This window comes from Bactrocera neohumeralis, chromosome 6 (genome assembly GCF_024586455.1).
Source record: "Bactrocera neohumeralis isolate Rockhampton chromosome 6, APGP_CSIRO_Bneo_wtdbg2-racon-allhic-juicebox.fasta_v2, whole genome shotgun sequence".
Lineage (NCBI taxonomy): Eukaryota > Metazoa > Arthropoda > Insecta > Diptera > Tephritidae > Bactrocera > Bactrocera neohumeralis.
Genome location: NC_065923.1, coordinates 8,328,438 through 8,346,763, shown reverse-complemented (window position 1 = coordinate 8,346,763; position 18,326 = coordinate 8,328,438). Strand labels below are relative to the sequence as shown.

Below are 18,326 nucleotides of genomic sequence, written 5' to 3'. Positions count from 1 at the left end.
GCAATAAACATTGCGCAAATGAACACCTTGGCAGTTTCCTATGACAAAGCCGAATGGCGGGAGGCAAAACAAAAATTGTGCAATTAAAAATCGAATATCAAACCATAAAAATAAACAAAAAGTGTTGCTGCGAGCGAACGCGAAATGGAAACGGCGAATAATGGCGATAACGATGCAAATGAATGCAAATAAAGAAGTAAATCCCGCATTTCCGTACAATTTGAGATTTATTGTATAAATGTTTACTGCAATTGAACCCATCACCGCAAACAACATTGCCCACTGTTCCATCGCGCCCACCGCACCACGTAGCTTCGCACAGCCACAGTCGCAACACAGCGCTCGTGCGTCGCTCGTATCGCATTTCAGCCAAACGGTTCCATAATTCCAACAATTTGCGTGCTCACATTGTTTACTTTACAACCAAAAAATATTTTATTGCACACTTTAAATGTTTATTTGTGGTTCAAATCAATATATAAGTGTGTGTGAGTGTGTGTGCGGGGGCTATCAGTTGCGTGCGCTTGCGGCTTTCGACGTATCTCACACGGCGTTGCGCTCGTGCGCGCATTTATTCACGCAACCACTCCGGCTTACCTACACACACACATACATACCAATACGCAATGGCTCGGTGTGAAATTATCGGCTTTGAAAGCTCTTATGTAACTGTTGGGGGCACAAACGCTGCACTTGACTGCTATCGACCACCCGCCGCCAGGTTCGTTTTTCAAGTAATGAATTAATTAATGCTTCGCATAAACGAGCAAGCTTGGGTACTAGCTTTTCTGGTGGCTTAAGTCAGTGAAGGCAATGTCAATACCTTCTGATGAAGCTCTTAGAACCCATCAAGTAATAACAGTTCAGCGGCTTGTTCATCTTCTCGGTAAGGAAAATCACACATTCAAACTCTTAATAAGCTCCCAATCATATTTGGTTGCACCACATTTGTCGTCGCTTCCGCAGTGGGCCCTCCGCAGGCCAGCATCCTCTAACTCAGGCAGCAATAAATTATGTCTAAGTGTTGACAACCGATTTCTTCGGTATTCTTCGCCGTTGTTAATTGAAATGTTTTGGTTTTGAGTGCCACAGCTAATTAGTCAATTGAAATTGCATTGTACACATGCGCACATTCACACATACAAATAAATACTCTGCATAATATATGAATGGCAGTCACGAATGCACAACCCGAAGCTATTCACTTGTTGAGCACGTCTGCATTTACGCCACTGAAAGGTGTGTGAGTGTATTTGTGCTTGTATGTATGTTCGTATGTAATTTTCTCACGCTTTATCAGACCTCAAGTCACTTCGGCTGCATTATTTTTGTATGCACACGATGCACTTGCATATGCCATTGTGCGTGCGAATGTGTGTGCTCTTCGCTTGTCGCTTGTCAGCGTTGAATTAATCGCAATCGTTTTTAATTAACTCCAATTGAGTGTTAAATTTGCATCTGGACGCTTGACGGAGGAACTTATTTATAACGGCTTTATTTTCGGCATTCGTCTTCACTATTACGTAACTGTTTTCATTGTTTACACGAGCCTTTTCAAATATTCATTCTAAATATGTGTGTGAATTTTTGGAAACACTTGCAAAAATATAATTGAGGGATTGGCAAGGAGTGTCACCGTATGGACAAATGATAATTTTCCAAAATTATATTGTATAAGGTTTTAAGAATATTTTTATTCAGCCAGTTCTGCTGATATTTTTGTAGTTGAGCGTTTTAACATATGATACTTTGAAAAACAATATAAGAAAACACCATAAATCACTGCTTCATTCAAGTTTCGTCAGTGCTCTCGTTGCCAACCTAAAAGTAGAATTGCCGACCGTAAATTATATAACCTTTTGTTCAGTTCAAATACTTGTATTTTGCACGTGTTGTTCATATGTATTCATAATCAACGAACTGTTTTAAAGAGCAAGCACAAATATGAAGAAACAAACGCTATGTAATAATTTTCAAAGTAATTAATGGCACAGCGCTTGATTTTGAGTTGCCGCAGCCTGAAAGCTGTCCGTGAATTAATGTGTATTATTTTGCTTATTTCAAAATGAAATTTCAACAAAATCGTTGCATACTTTCAGGCGCAGTAGTTGAAAAGTTAAGGGCACTTCTTCAACAGCTTTGTGTTAAAGAAATCTTTGGAGTATTTTAAAGCTCAAATGTCTTATTATTATTTACTGATCATTCTTATAAAAAATCTTCGTAGTATTTTACTATGTGAACTGCAATAGCCGTTCTTATTAGCGCTTTGCTGCTAACGTAGTTAAACGAGTTCGTTGCTTAAGTCTTTTGTGTTAAGTGATTTGCCGATATAGTACTTGTAAATGGCAGTAGAAATGGAAGGCGGGAAAGAAAAATGCAAATAAACTAAAAATGATGAATAATAACAGAAACATTGATCATATGTCAATTTATAGTATCAAAAGAAAAAAAATAAATATTGGATAGTCGAAAAAGTCTTTTCGTTTTATTTATAATGAACTTTAATGAACCAAATATGTTCATGTACCATTTTGGTTGACCACTTTTTGCCATTTTTCCGCAAGAGGCATTAACCCAACAGTGTAAAACTTTTCTGGTTTCTCGGCGAAAAACTGGGAGAAGTAATTTTCAAAGGCTTCTCTTGAAGCCAACTTTACTATATTAAAGGGTTCTGTATTGACCGAAAAAAATGGTAGTTCGATGGTGCAAAGTCAGGGCTATAAGGTGGATGCATCGAAACTTCCCAGCCAAGCTCTCCCAGTTTTTTCGAGTTATCAAAGATGTGTATAGTCTAATGTTGTCCTGATGGAAAACGAAGCCCTTTCTGTTGATCAGTTCTGGCGGATTTTTTTATGATTGCTTACTTCAATCTCATCAGTTGTTGATAGTAAAATGTAGAATCAACCGTTCGACCAGGTTGGGGCAGCTCATAGTAGATGATTCCTTTCCTATTCCACCAAACACTCAGCATAACCTTTCGAGGCGTCAATCCTGGCTTTGCGACCATTTGTTGAGCTTCACCACGCTTGGACCATGATCTTTTTCGCACACTACTGTCGTATTTTACCCACTTTTCGTCTAATGTTACCATTCGCTTCAGAAATGGTTCGATTTCATTTCGTTTCAGCAAAGAATCGTAGTTGTTAATTCGGTCCATTAAATTTTTCACAGCCAATCATGTGGTACCCAAACATCGAGCTTCTTTTTGTAACCTGCCTTTTTTAAATGGCTCAAAACCGTTTGATGATGAATATTAAGTTTTAGCGATGTCATGGCTGCTTATGTGACGGTGCTGGTTAATCTTTTCCACAATTTCATCGAATTTTTCAACGATAGGTCGACCAGAGCAAGGTACATCTTTCACATCGAAACTTCCAGAACAGAAGCGAGCGGACCATTGTTGTACCACACGAACTGATACAGCATCGCCTCCATAAACTTCATTGGTGGCTTGCATGGCATTCTTCCATTTTTTATACAAAGACTTTAAAATATAGCGAATTTCTTCATTATTTTCACTCATTTTTGAACAGCTGAAACCTTTTTTCAACTTCCCGAATTCATTTTTTTTGGTTGAATGAAGGTTAAAATCTCACCTTTCCAACACTATATCGTACGACACAATGTGATTGGTAGCACTGGATACATACTACTGCAGGGACGTCTATTGAAAAAATACGAAAAGATTTTTTCGACTACCCAATATTTAATGACATTCAAGAATGTCATAATAACTTTTGAATAAGAAGAATTGAAGAAAGGTAACATTTAATACAAACATGTTAAAATATTTATTTTGAATGCATTGCTAAGTGTTTATGAAATATCATATGAGAAACAACAACAAAAAATAATTCAATAAAAACATATCAAGCCATATTTAACCAAATTGCTGCAAACAAAATCGTGCATTTTTTCACAGCGAAAAACTGCAAATTACCAAATTTTAAAAGTCAAAACAAATCAAAATGAGCCGGCCGATCTATTTACATACGATTTTTGCTAATTAACCCATATAAATTTGTAAATAATTATTTAAATATATCTGCGAACTGTTAAGATAAACAAAAGATTACGCTGTGCGAAGCAAAGTAAAAGTAATCCACCTCATTGAATGTGGCCGACCGCTCGCTTCCCGCTCCGATGCCGATATTCAAGGCAACACTTGAGCGCACAGCAACTATTCGTGTGTTGCTGTTATTGTTATTGCTTATGACGTTAGGCAAGTGGCGCTGGGTCCGCCGTTGACGCGGCGAAATTGCAAAAGCGATAAAAACAAACAAGAAATGGTTATTGAAATGTGCGCATGTGTGTGTGTGTGGGTTTCGCTTTTAAACGGCAGCTCCTCAAACTGCGCATTTTACTCAAATCGCTTTAATAAAACCAATCGATTTAAGTATCGCCCTCTTACTGAGCTGGTAATTATCATTTCTCATGAATGTGAACACACGCACACATATACAAGAAGCGATAAATATTCAGTGGGAAATTAAAAGCAAACAGTTTTTTCAGGCACAGACACACGCACACAACTACAAAGGTGTAATTTTGATGAGTAATTTGCAGATGCTTTGCTGCTGTCCGCTTGAATTAGCCAATTCATTGCCGAGTTCATCTGCCTTTTCACTATTGTTACTTTTTTTTCTTTCAATTCGATTTCAATTCAATTTTCGTGTTTTGATTACGATTAAGTTGGAAGTTACTTCATCGGATTTATGCTTTTCGTAATCGCCGCGATTGCGGGTGTTTGCCTTGTTTACAACAAAAAAGTGGTGAGCTTTTGATAAAATGCATGAATGTTGTAGTGAGAAATGAAACTTGTTGTTGTTTTCACTCGCTGAAACACAAACACCAGTTATGACTGCAAATCAAATTGAAATTAGATAATGAGTGCGGGTGTGTATGAACACGATGTTAACGATGTTATTTGAGTGGTTCACCGAGAGAATGCCAATTTAAACAAACTAAAGTTTGATTTTAATTGTGATGAAAATTGTTGTTTAAAAGATGACATGTTCTTCCTCGGGTAAAAAACTGCCTTTTTTTAAATTTTTTTTCAAGAGTTTTTTTCTCATGTAAAAATAAAATATTTTGTTAGAAAGAAATTCTGAAATTTTTGGAAAAAAATTTTTAAACTCGGCCATTGCGACGCCATTTCCGGTGGCCCTTAAAAAAAGATACGCGTTGGCAGGATAACTTCTTACAAGATCATCTAAAGTGAAAAAACGTGTTTTAGTTAAAACCTTAACTTAGAACTTGGACGAAGGAAAAAAACTGAAAATTGGATTTTTGGCAGACATTTTAACAAAAAAATGAAAATTTCAGTAAAAATTTCGCGAATTTTTTTATTCAAATAATTGTAATCTATAAAGGATCCTTCATCCAACTCTTTAGAATTGTATCTCAAAGGCCTGTAGAAAATTTCATGAAGATCGGTTGAGTAGTTCTCGATAAATCTTGCCAAAGACGGCGCACTTAGCTCAGCTAGCTTCGAGCGCACAAGTTCTCAAGGCTGTATCTCCGAAACCATTACTCGGATTAACTTGAGAACTTAGGACTATATTCTAGTGGTGTTGTAGAATTTAATAAGAGAATAAAAAAAATCGAGTTTTTGAAACCCGTAAGCTAGAAGAAAGTACAACAGCAACTGTTCAGAAAATCAACTTTCAACAAGCTTTGAAAAAAAGCTTTGCCTAAGCTAAAACATTAATGTACGAAAATAATAAAAATAATTCGACCACTAAAATTTTGATAATTTTGTTTGGATAATCATATTGGGTAGTCGAAAAAGTATTTTCGTATTTCCAATCGAACTTCATAACTTTTTTTTTTATTTATGCTAATAAATGAATAAACAAATATGTACTATTTGGTCGACCATTTTTTTAATTTTTCCGCTAGAGGCATTATTCCATCAGTGTAAATCGAAATTTCGAAATTGCCAGAACGGAAGCGAGCGAATAATTGTCATCTATTGGCAAAATACGAAAATATTTTTCGACTACCATATTACTATAACCACTTACACAAAAAATTTTCTATTAAAGCAGCCACTCGTTTCATTATCTTTTCGCCAATATTTAATAAAACGACTTTTTTTTATAAGGAACGCACAGAAATGGTTAATATGTATTTATGTGCCCTCTAAGAAACATATATTTATTATTTTCATTTGAGCTTCACTTTAAAACACAAACAAAATCAAAGCTAAAATCGCAGTAATTTCGCGGTCAGTGCGCATGCGTGCGAATTCTGATTCTTATCTGCCGCCGTGAGCATGCTCATACGTACGCGATTCTGGGCTAAGAACAGACAACTTGATGACAGACCGTAATTTGTAGTCTTTATGAATTATTCTGGTTTTAAAAAATTGTGTGGACCAACGCGATCTCATGATTTCTTGCGAGTGTGTGGAGAATTATGCGCCAATTCTTTGGCAGGTATCAAATTTCTCGTTAATTCGACTTATTCCCCCAAAATATGTTAAAGTTTCTAGTAATCAGTTATATACATACATACAAATGTACATATATGATATATGTATAGATGAACAGCGGAAGGCCTAGCTTTAATGGCAACTTTCGCAATTAAAAAAAAAAAACAATTAAATGGCATGCGTTTTTGTTTACCTTTCCAGGGTTAATCAATTTAATGGCCAGAGTAGTAATAATTGTCAACAAAAACTGGCCCAACACTCATTCAATAACTGCGCAGCTTTGTTCGCCAGCTTTTTGTGAGGCTTTATTTTGGCAACAAAGAACCTAGCAAAGCTACAGAAAAAAACCGCTATAAAAGCCCGAAAACAATTAATTTTCCAAGCTGACAGTCAAAAGCCGCATTTCTATGGAATTCTCTGGCTTTCAAAGAGCAATTAAAAAATGTTGTGTAGTGTTGTGGCACGCACGCATATTTCTCTTTATGCTCGAGACTTGCACACATTGAAACTTAGATTTTTGTAATTGTTGGCTTGAAAATGGTCGCTGGCGACTTGAAATGGCATAAAATGGTCCACCCAGGCAATTCGCCACTGTTTCTAAACACTCGTGCCATACTGCCTTATATGAATGTGCTTTGAGGTGTTTGTAAGTATTTCTGTTGTTGTGGCATATGAATCGCTGGGCGTGGACAAAAACGAGCGCGCCAGCATTGAAATTTGACTCTGTCGCACATTGTCAACGCTCCCTTTAATGACGACTTTTTGCCATATCTGTCTGTCCGTCTGTCCGCATCGTGCAACTTTTGAAGCTTTTCTTGCGTTTTGCTACGCTCTGCGATTGTGATTTGCTGCAAATATCAAAAAATATATATTTATGTGTATAAGTAATCATATGTGTAGAAATATGTTTTTCTTGTAAACCAAAATGAATTGTTGTAGGAAATTAGAGTGTGAAACTACCGGACACCTTATACTACAGCACTCAGGTTGCTGCACAAACAAACTAATTTAAGTGTGTGCGTGTGTGTGAGTCTAACTGAGTTGTTGAATTCGCTTATGCCACCTTAACAAGTTAACAATAATTTCATCGCACTCGCCCCTCATCAATTTTCACTTAGTCTCTGTTCATCATACGTCCTGGTTGCTCAGTCGCTCCTCAGCAGGTAGTAATGGTTGGTGAGGTCTAATTTCACATTGTGCTGGCAATTCCGCAATCTGCCACATTCATCTGCGTTACAAATTCGCTATTTGAGACTGTAGCGAGTGTTGGAGACACTCGCCTTTACACGTATATGTATATACCTAAAATGTACCCTGTAGAAATAGGAAATCTACGCGTCATGTCTAAACAGCTGACAAACTATTTGGGCTTCGAAACACGAACTTTATACCATAAGCAACTTAAAAATTGGTTGAATGTCGAGCTGTGAAGTTAGTTTTAATTTATTCCAAGAGAGAAGGTAAAGATGTCAAGATCGCGTTGATGACGGACCACGTCCAGGACGGTCATCAACATCGACTGATGATCAACACGTCAATAAAATAAAGGAATTGGTGCTTGAGAGTCAACGATTAACAGTCAAAGATCTTACTGGTGTCGTTGGGAATATTGGAAGGTTCAGTAAAATCCATTTGAAAGATCATTTGGGCGTAAGAAAAGTGAAAGCACGATTGGTTTCAAAATCATAATTTTTTTTCGAAAAACAACGTCGCGTTAACGTCTGTAAACAATGCTTTCCGACCACTAGGTTATCATGAAACATATGTTTACTGGCGATGAGTCTTGGATCTATGCTTACGACTCGGAAGCAGACGATCAATCGGCTGAATATCGTGGAAAAAGTGAGCCGAAGCCGGAAAAAACCTTGTCAAAGCATGTCAAAAATCAAGGTTATGTTAACAGTTTTCTTGGATTGGATTATCGTGGTGTGGTGCACCCCGAATTTCTTCCGACCGGCCAAACTATCAACAAGGAATAATGTTTTAGTGTTATGCGTCGTTTGCGCGAAGCTATTGGTGAAAAGAGGCCGAAATTATGCATCGGTTCCTAGTGAGTTTTTTGCCAAATTTTCAATCAATATCGTGCCTCAGCCACAGTATTTGCCTGATTTAGCTCCGTGTGACTTTTGGCTATTCAGTAAACTCAAAAAACCGCATCGGTGAAATCATTTTGAGTTTCCGTTTGTTTCCTTTTGTCTTCAATAGTAGCGAGATCCTTTTGATATAGAGCAGACTGCAAGAGATCTACTGAATTACTTGCCTTAGGAAAGTCCGACTTGCCTTAATCGTAGGAGTTCTTACTGATTATCCATTCAGTTGTTGTTGTTCAAGTTCAGGTGAGGTGCAACTTTTACAAGACTGAGGTTGAAACGTTTCCGCAGTCTTATCTTCGGTAAACTAGAAGGCTAAGCCGAAGCTGACAACAGTTTGAAACAAACTCAAAGCACTTTGTCGATTTATGAGGGTCTTATGTTGAATTATATAGGAGTTTTAGGAAAATAATGAAATGATTGAGTTTTAGGAATACAATGAAGTTATTGAGGTATCTTGCTTCGATTATTGGTGAAGTTGTATTATAGTTATGTTATGAGTTGAATTTCCTGCCGGGCATGTTGAGAACCACTTAAACACACATACCAGCACAGTGCAATATGATTTGTCATTATAACTGAATATGCGCTGGTGCGTATCCGTGCATGAATTCACTGCAGCCCATTCATATATCACCCTGTTTGCTGTCATTTAGAAATATGTGTGAATTTATGCTTTGCTCTCGATTTGGCTGTGCTTGTCATTGCGTCAGTGATACCTTGTTTTGATGGTTTGCATATGGAACTATTTCTATAAGGTGGTTGGGGGCGTATTTTATTACATAGTAACGGTCATCCTTCACCGATTCTTCAAAGATAGTGAAAGGAAGAACACACATGTACTCTGAGGCAATGATAATATGAAGCAGAGTAGACAGCTTACATCAAATTAAGTGCAGCCAGATTTTGATATATACATTTTTGTTATAAAGTATTAACATGCGATGATGTTTTCGTTCTAAAAAAATATGAATTAAATATTTGCTATCCGATTGGTGACTTGTGAAATACTGCTTACTAAAAATGCTTTTGTTTGAACCCAGTCTAACATTCACTAGAGAACTTGTGTTCTACTGAAGCTTAAAAGGCAAATAGCTGTCTCTTCTACCTTCCTAGAGTTAATAATAAGTAAAAGTGTGCTTCTGTTGGGTATTTAGTATTCTTAGCCAAACAAACAACACACCTAAAAATTAAAAAATAAATATAAGCCCACCTTTTTTGCTTTTGGTGTTTAACACTTTTCGAATTACGCTTATTTCCAAAGTAATTTCGTGTGTGTGGAATTATTAATGTGTGGACGTATTACTCATAACATTAGCTGGCCATTAACTTAAAATTTTTCAATTAAAAAATCAAAAGTTGTTTTGTTAAAATTCAAGAAATCACAATGGAAAATTTCTAGCACTCTTTTTTCGAACTTAAATATGAGAAAAACTTTACGACATCTAAAGATGCCATTTTAATAAGAATATTTGAAATTTTGTAGTAGTTGATATTTGGAAATATATTGTCGGAAGAGTTTAATGGCTGATTTTTGGTTATTTACGTGGCTTAATTATGGTTAGCAAAGTTCGCCACGAATGATTCGTCGGCAAATGTGCTGCACGAAATATTACATGAGCGAGCGTAACTGTATCCTTCATCATTGGCGTTGTGTATGCAGCTTAAATACAATTTTCCGCTATTTCCTACTAACTTCTTAATGCTGTCTTCTCATCTTCGAAGCATGTTATGCTTGTTGTTGCATGCTCTAAACATTTCTCTATGCTTGAGTTCTTCATATGGAAACGATCTGTTACGTCTTTGAGCCAGATTAACGAATCTAATATTGCATTTGTTTTTGTTTTTGTAGTTTTTAATTTTGTTTTACTTTTCTCGTGTGCGTGTTGCTTCGGAAAGAACATGTATTGTGTAGAAAGAAGCATGATTTCCATCGCTTTTAGTTCTATGATTGCAGCATTGCCTACTTGTATGCACCAACCAGCGGTTACAGTGTGCACCTAAGAGTATTCGTGCAAAAGCAAATGAACTTTTACCACTCGCCCATTGGCGCTTGCGTGCTTAGAAGTGTTTAAAAGCGAAGAAGCTACTGCATTTGCGAATTTTAATAAGTTTAATTACAAACTGGCTACCTTTAGATTGCGCAATTAGGTACTAACACACACACACACACACGTGTACTTGCGTGAAAATATTTATGCATGCAATTAATACTGCAAAAGTCTTTACATACATACAAACACAATTACAAATTGCTGTGTGAGACGACGGCCTTGCTCCTCTACGCCCTCCATGCTTCCCCACTAAGTTGGAAATTCGCTGTTGCAGCGATGCTCAACGCGCATTTACCGTTGTGTATAGCGGTAGCTTACTTTGCCAACTGTACTTCCTCTTCTTGCTCCATTATAAGTCATTATTTTGGTAGTTTGTAAGAATCTTAAGTTCTAAATGTCGTGAGTTGCTGCTTTCGCAGTTTCGTGTTCTCGGTGCATGAACATTTTTTACCGGTTAAGGTTCTTTCTCCACATAAGAGATTCGTTTTGGGCCTATTAGGGTCGCTCTATCTAGATAAGGTTATGCAATGGGGTTGCTCTTACCCTCAACGTGAACCATAGTGATAACTGCTTTCGAAGACCTTTAATATCATATACTTATATATCGTCTAGTACCTTTTCGCCAACAAATTTTAGAAGAAAATATTAGTCGAAATTTAGAAAACAATTGTCGTGCCCTAAAGGGTCTTCATCAAGTCGTCGATATGGACAGCAGCAGAAAATAATAACATCACAGAATAGCATGCCCCTCGTTTATACTCGTAAAAATAAGTTAAAAATCGCGTTTGGAGGACTGCAGCAGAATCAGTGGCTTGTGACCAAGTTGCATCGTGTTGTGTCTTTAATGTTGAAGAGACGCGCTCGGATGCATCGAACATGAAGAATCATTGTTGCAGACATGCAAACGTCGCATTACAACACCTCGATGCACAGTGAAAAATATTTAGCTAAGAAATTTTAAAGACACCGAGATGGTGGTGGTCTCTCAAAACTGCCCAAAGCGATAGGTCAACTTATCACACAATGATATGGTCTAGATAGATTCATCATAGGTTAGGTTAGCTAATCTGGTAGACCGAAAAGCCGCGCTAGACCAGTTTTGGTCCTTGGCGATACCAAATGGAGTTCAGTTTCTAGGTCCAAAAGAAGTAGTCATCCTTTAGGATCTTTGACGATACCAGGTGGAGTTCACTTACTACGTCTAAGAGAAGTGGTCATCCTTTGGTTCAACTTTTAACAGACTCTGGGGCCTTACTATCGATACCATCCAGTATACCATACCCATAGACAATGCATGGGTTTCTCAATGGTGATCACATTTTCGGATGTTAGCCGTACACCATTCTTGGCAATCTCGACCACTATTTGATTGCCCTTGATGTCTTTATGGCCTGGCACCAAGTAGAAGTAAAGTTGCTTACTTCTTCCACTTTCCACTGCTGCCCTAATTCCCAAGACACTTCTGGACGATATGCGATACGTGGTTACAGCCTTGATTGCTGCTTGGCTGTCTACGTACGTAGATGTCGACTCTGGAATTGCTCCGCGGCTTTCGCAATAGCAAACACATCAGTTTGAAATATACTGCAGTGGTCCGGTAACTTAAAGGGTTGCTTTATGGCTAACTCTGGACAGTATATCCTCGCACCAACTCCATCCTCCATTTTCGAGGCATCGGTATAACTGTTTAGAGTGTTGCGCGTCGCTAACATAACTTTACTCAGTCATCCTTTTCTACGTTTACTTTGAACCTTCTTTCCCAGTTGAAAATAAATAATTTAACCTTTGTTTGAGTCAACACTTAATGACGTAATCGAATATTAACTTCCATAAGATATGCGCAAAATATGGATATCAATGAACAGTTAAGTTGATATTGTATTGAGGTTATACGCCTTATAAGCCGGACACTAGTGTTGTTTATGGCTATTTCATGATGTTTACGCATAAATTATGTTCGTATTAGAAAACGAATTAATTTTGTCAAAGAATAAAGAAACAATAGTGTCAATTAAGACGCACAGAAAACAAATACAAGAACAAACACAATAAACATGGCCAATAACGGTTAACAGCTGCTACCACAAAACCAGTGTTCTATTAACCTTTCATAAAAATGTGTGCGATATACGTAATAATATCAATATTATTGAATGCTAAGAAAATATTGAAAGGGTTTCAGACAGACTACTTTATCGAAGGTACAGGACTCGCATAAACTTTCGGTGAGCTAGATCTTCAAACATTCGCGACAGCCACCCACATTTGATAAAGGCGACGATCCAACGCAGAATAACTCGTGTCAATAACATCTGATGAGTCGACATTACGAGTTTTTGAGAGAAAGGTTCTGTGGAAGACGTATGGTCCTTTGCGTATTGGTCACGGTGAATATCGTATCCCATGGAACGATGAGTTGTACGAGATATACGACGACATTGACATAATTCAGCGAATTAAAAGACAGCGGCTACGCTGGCTAGGTCATGTCGTCCGATTGGACGAAAACACTCCAGCTCTGAAAGTATTCGACGCAGTACAAGCCGGGGAAGCAGAGGAAGAGAAGATCTCCCATCCGTTGGAAAGACCAGGTGGGGAAGGATCTGGCTTGGCCTAGAATCTCCAATTGGCGCCACATTGTGAAAAGAAGAAACGACTGGGGCGCTGTTGTTAACTCGGCTATGATCGCGTAAGCGGTGTCTACGCCAGTAAAGAAGAGGAAGAAGACGATAAAAAAGCCTGTGGAATCAGCGAGACTACTAAAGAGTTTGGTTTAAGTTGGCTTTACGACCAGATTTCGAAACTTTGTGTGTATTACATAAGTCGGCTCAGAAGGATGCTGTGTAAAAATCGAAGCTTACACTTTTATTTAATGTTTAAACAGTCCGTGTAAAATCTATCACATTTGATATTAACAAAAATTATTAAAAAATATCCTGTGTATCACACTTTTCACTCCCACTGTGTGTGCGCTGGGTAAGAAGCAACAAGATAGTGTATCGCAAAACAGCTAATTATCGAATGTGAAAAGTAAAGGGAAAAACAATAATTGTATGAATGAAAGAAAGCACATACAGACACAAAAACATACAATTGCTTGAACTGCTTGTACAGAACCAAGGTGTGCATGTGTGAGGCATGATTTTTCATAAATTTAGCCGAGACTATTAGACTTGTGGGTAAGAAAGCCAAGCCGGCGGCGCATGGCGAATCTGAGCGTCGGACAGAGGGGCGCGGTGCTGCGGTCGCAATTACCAGAAGAGCGGAAACAAAACAGAGCAAAGCGCGAAGCATGCGGAGACCTCGTATATACATACGTATGTATATGTGTGTGCGTGTTTGTGTGTGGACGGAGCGCTGATGCTAAAGTAGAAGCAAGCGATTAGTTGGCCGGCACAACACAACACGGCACAGCACGCCAGCCAGCTGAACTAGACAGCCGAGCAGTCGTTTAGTCGGCGGTAGCGTTTCGAACGAGTGACGCAGTGAGCGAGCGAATGAGAAAAGGCCGCGATTGTTAATTTTTTCTTTACAATATTGTATTTTATTGGAGTTTTATTTATGAAGGCTTCGGGCGACTTTGAGCCACCGCCACCGCCGTCGCGGTGTTAGGCAGCTGTACAACATGTTGCTGGCGTTTGGGCAGCCGACTCAAGCCAAGTGAGTTTGCTGGCGGTCTGTATTACCAAAAGTGTAAAGCCGCGTGCCGACTCTCTTGTTTACCGCTGTCTTCAGTTTTCAGCCAGTCAATTAGGGAGAATGCGTGTGCGGTGATTGTTTGTGCTTACACCGACAGACACGACGATCGGGAAATAAATGCGCGCATTGTAACGTGTGTGGCTCGCTGGCTGGCAGTGTGTACGTGCAAGTGAACCTACGTCGGTGGCACAAGAGGCATTGGTTTTTTGTCTGCCGGGCTTTGGGTCTTCAGCGCTCTTGCATGCGCCGTCAGTTCGGTCTTACCCGGTGAGAGCGAGTGTTTGTTGTTCCAGCGACGCGGTAATGTCTAACACAGTAAATCTGCGCAAAAAAGCCAATAACAATAACAAAAAAATACGTACGAAAATACTTGCTGTGTGTGAAAATTCTAACTAAGAAGTGCTGCGCCGCCATTGAAGGCATTAAAAACCAGCAGAAAGTGTAGGAAAGAATTGGGCATTTGTGAAGCTCGAAAGCGCACACAAAGCATAAATAAAATTCGGTGAATTTCATAAAGAGTTCTTAATGACAATACGGAAAAAATCGTAAATTGAAATTGCGACTTTGGCTGGCCTCAGGCACAGCGGCGGCGAGCGCAACGGCTGTCTTGTGGTTTAAAGCCAAAGCAACGCAATAGTGCAACGGTGACCGTGACAACGACTATACACCTATTGTTGATCAACAGTTATTTGGCAATGATCAGCTGAAAAGCTAGACGGCCACGAAACCGGCTGCGCGGAAAAAGCATCTTGCACTGCGCCGCGACACAACGGACCTTTGCTAGCGTTTCGCCATTGCGGCCAGCATCAGGCGTTGCTCAGCCGAAGTGGTGGACAGATGCGCATGCTGACGGCATCAGCAACAACAGCGCCTACCAACGCGATCTGCGGCGCGATTTGACGCCAAACGGACCTCTTTAATTCTAAATATAAATTAGTTCAAATGAAAAAAACAAAAAAGAAAAATTCAAAAAATATAAAAATATTCTTTAAACATTTCATTGTTCCATTTTTTATTTTGCACTGTGTTTGTGTAATTTATTGTGTGTTGTTGTTGTAAGTGTGAGTTCAAATGTCGTGCGCGTACTGACGTCTAGAATTTAATTAACGCTCGTCTAATTCAATTTAATATTGAGTATGGCCCACAAACGCACACAGGCCCACATTTAGCTACAGTGTATATGTAAAGTGTGTACAAATGTACAAAAACAAATAAAAAAATTAAATTTTTCATTCTAAATGCGCACATGCGATCATACGCGAGTTCTATATCGGTTCTATACAAGCTCAACATTTAGTCGGTGTTTGTTGTTGTGCTGACATTTATGGAATCAGTGCGGCTTTTAAGTCGATAGCTCGGACAAATTGTGTACGCATTCATTGTTGCTGTTGTTGTTAAATAATAGCTGATAAGTGCGTAGCGTGTGGCGGCGGCTTACGAAAAAGTGCCTTAACGCTAAGCGTGCGCAAAATACATACATATGTGTGTATGTGTATGTGTGTAAATACGTAAAATGAAAATAAAAAGGCAAATCAACTAAATAACTTAAAGCGCCAGTGACTAACTCACCTAACATACCATAAATAACGACTAAAATGGCACTTGACAAATGCGCTTTGCTGGCAGTTGGGAGCCGTTGCGCTCAGCTCACTTATTTTGGCAGTGACTGTGAAGGCTATGAACTGTAAACCGAACACCCGAAATGGAAATAATCTAATTAAATGCAGAAAATTGTTTTAAAGTGGTTTTAATTATTTCACGTTTGAGATTTATTTAATATGCGGCGAAATTATGGCATAAAATCAAAATGTAAAGAAAATGAAAATATAGATAATAATTAAATAATTAATTTCAAATTTCTATAAATTAATTAAATGAATGAAAGTTTGTAAATAAATAGGCAAATATTGCATATGAATAATTTAGACCACTGATTGTCAAGGAGTAGTATTATAGAAGTAACGAGGTTTTCAATAAAAATGCTACAAAAGTTCAAAAAAAATCAGATTTGTTATATCAATGAAATTCTTTATTTCTGTGAAAGCACATTCAATGCCATTATGTATGGCTCAACTTCTCTTGCATGGCCACCACGAACACGCTTGCGGAAGTCCAGACGCTGAACCCAACTTTTGACGGTTTTCAAGCATAAATCGGCCGATACTGCTGCAGTTTCACGTTCGATATTCGTACGAAGCTCGTCAATCGTCGCTGGCTTATTGGCATAGACCCTAGACTTGACGTAGCCCCACAGGAAGTAGGCTAACAGCGCCAAATCACACGACTAAAACGGTCAATTGACACCGCCATTTCATGAGATAACACGTTCACCAAAATTGGTTTTCAATAAAATGATTGTGACACTCGCTCATTCACTTGTTTGTCTCACTGGTGCAGGAACATTTTGTACTGTGCCTGTGGATTCAAATTTCTCCAATAGATGTTCAATTTTTGATCTGACAGGAAATTATGAGGACCATAAATTGGACATAGCGCTCTTAAAGTTGAGGCCACTGACTCCGAATTTCGGTAGTAAATTTTAATAATTTCGACCCATTGTTGGATCGTATATCTTTCCATGATGATATGGCAAACCTTATTGAAGAAAAATGTCAAAAGAGCGGGAAAAACTATGACTCCATTTGCTGTTCCTATCGGTCTACTTTTGTAGCGTCTCTAAAACGAGACTTAGTGGGCTTTACTTTGACCAGTGACAGTCCAAGACAATTTGCCGCTCTCGGCCTATTTTCAATATAAACCATAAGAAGAATGAATCTAAGATGAACTACGAAAATCGTTGAGGACTATCGTAACAATAAATTTCTGTGAAGTTATTGTTACGCAAGTACCAGAGTGCAAGATTGAAACCATTAAAACGAATATAGCAAAAATTTTCCATAAGACTTTAAAAGTCCTGAGCGATCACCGACCAATTGTTCCATGTACGAATTTTTACGCAATAAATAACGGTGCTAGGCACTAATTGCAGTCTTCTACTCCGACCTCGGTCTTACTTTAGTGATGCATTTGTTAGCTTTGTGTTTAGCGGAAAGGATACTTTCGTCTCCCTCTGAATGCTGGTTTCCAACCAAGAATGAGTTACTTTGAGGTTATGTTGCTTATGTCCCAAGTTCTATAACATTTAAACAACTTTCAGCAATCTTTGGTCACACCTGGCGAACTTCATAAGCCATCTTTTGTGGTCAGACATACCAAGTATCCACAATTTTGTTATAATAAACTAACTAACTTAACTATAAAGTTAAGTTAAGTTGTCTAAAGTATGACACCCGATAGTTTAAACAAAAGTAGAGATTCTGAATCTTTGAAAACAATCAGCGTGCGAATATTCCAAAATCAAAGAATGCTCTCAATGATCATTATATAAAGTATACCTTTCTCATTCCTTTCTTTTTTTTACTAATACAAGCATGTGGCATGTTCAATGTTTCGTTGATGTCACACCAGTCGCGCTATTAATAGAGACGAAATGTAATCTGCATAATTAAATTATTCAAAGAAATAAAACAAAAACACAGTTTCAAGGACGCAATTGTGAGTGTTGTGAGACAAAAAGAAACGCTTTTTGCAAAAAGTCGAACTTAAATAAAATATTCGTATTTGTAGTACATAAGCTTGCCACAAATGGAATTTAAATATGAATGCGAAGTGCAGCCGTTTTCGCTGCGAAGGCATTGAGATAGTGTATCAAAACAGACGCTTCACTCAAATACATTTCAATTGATCGGGCATAACCATAAAATACAACGCAAAAATGAACATTTTTAAACAAAAATTAAAAATTAAAATGCAAATCGGATAAATAAAATTAGAATAAAAAAGACAGACAGACCGAAGCCGAACTCGAAGAATTGGCCAATGTTTGATCATCGATTTGAATTCGGTTATATAAAGGGTGTTACAATAAGGCTGAACAGCGCAATGTTTTTGTTTGTTAAATTGATGAAGTCATTAAGCATGAAATATTATATTCGAAAGATATAAATTGCTTTTTGATACTTTTGATAAAAATGCTTATGTTTGAAA

At 38.0% G+C, this 18,326-nt stretch overlaps 1 protein-coding gene across 5 annotated transcripts in view; it reads left to right on the top strand.

The window, feature by feature from the left end:
- Positions 1 to 18,326, top strand: part of LOC126763682 (sodium- and chloride-dependent glycine transporter 2) — a 73,971-nt gene that overhangs the window by 37,609 nt on the left and 18,036 nt on the right. For 2 of the 5 annotated variants that reach the window (XM_050481418.1, XM_050481416.1), the window contains exon 1: positions 14,035 to 14,240. The exons of 2 other annotated variants lie outside the window; for them this stretch is intronic. The gene's annotated coding sequence lies outside the window, so the exon portion shown is untranslated. Of the gene's footprint in view, positions 1 to 14,034; positions 14,580 to 18,326 lie in introns of those variants that run through there. One more of the 5 variants, XM_050481417.1, reaches the window with a different exon arrangement.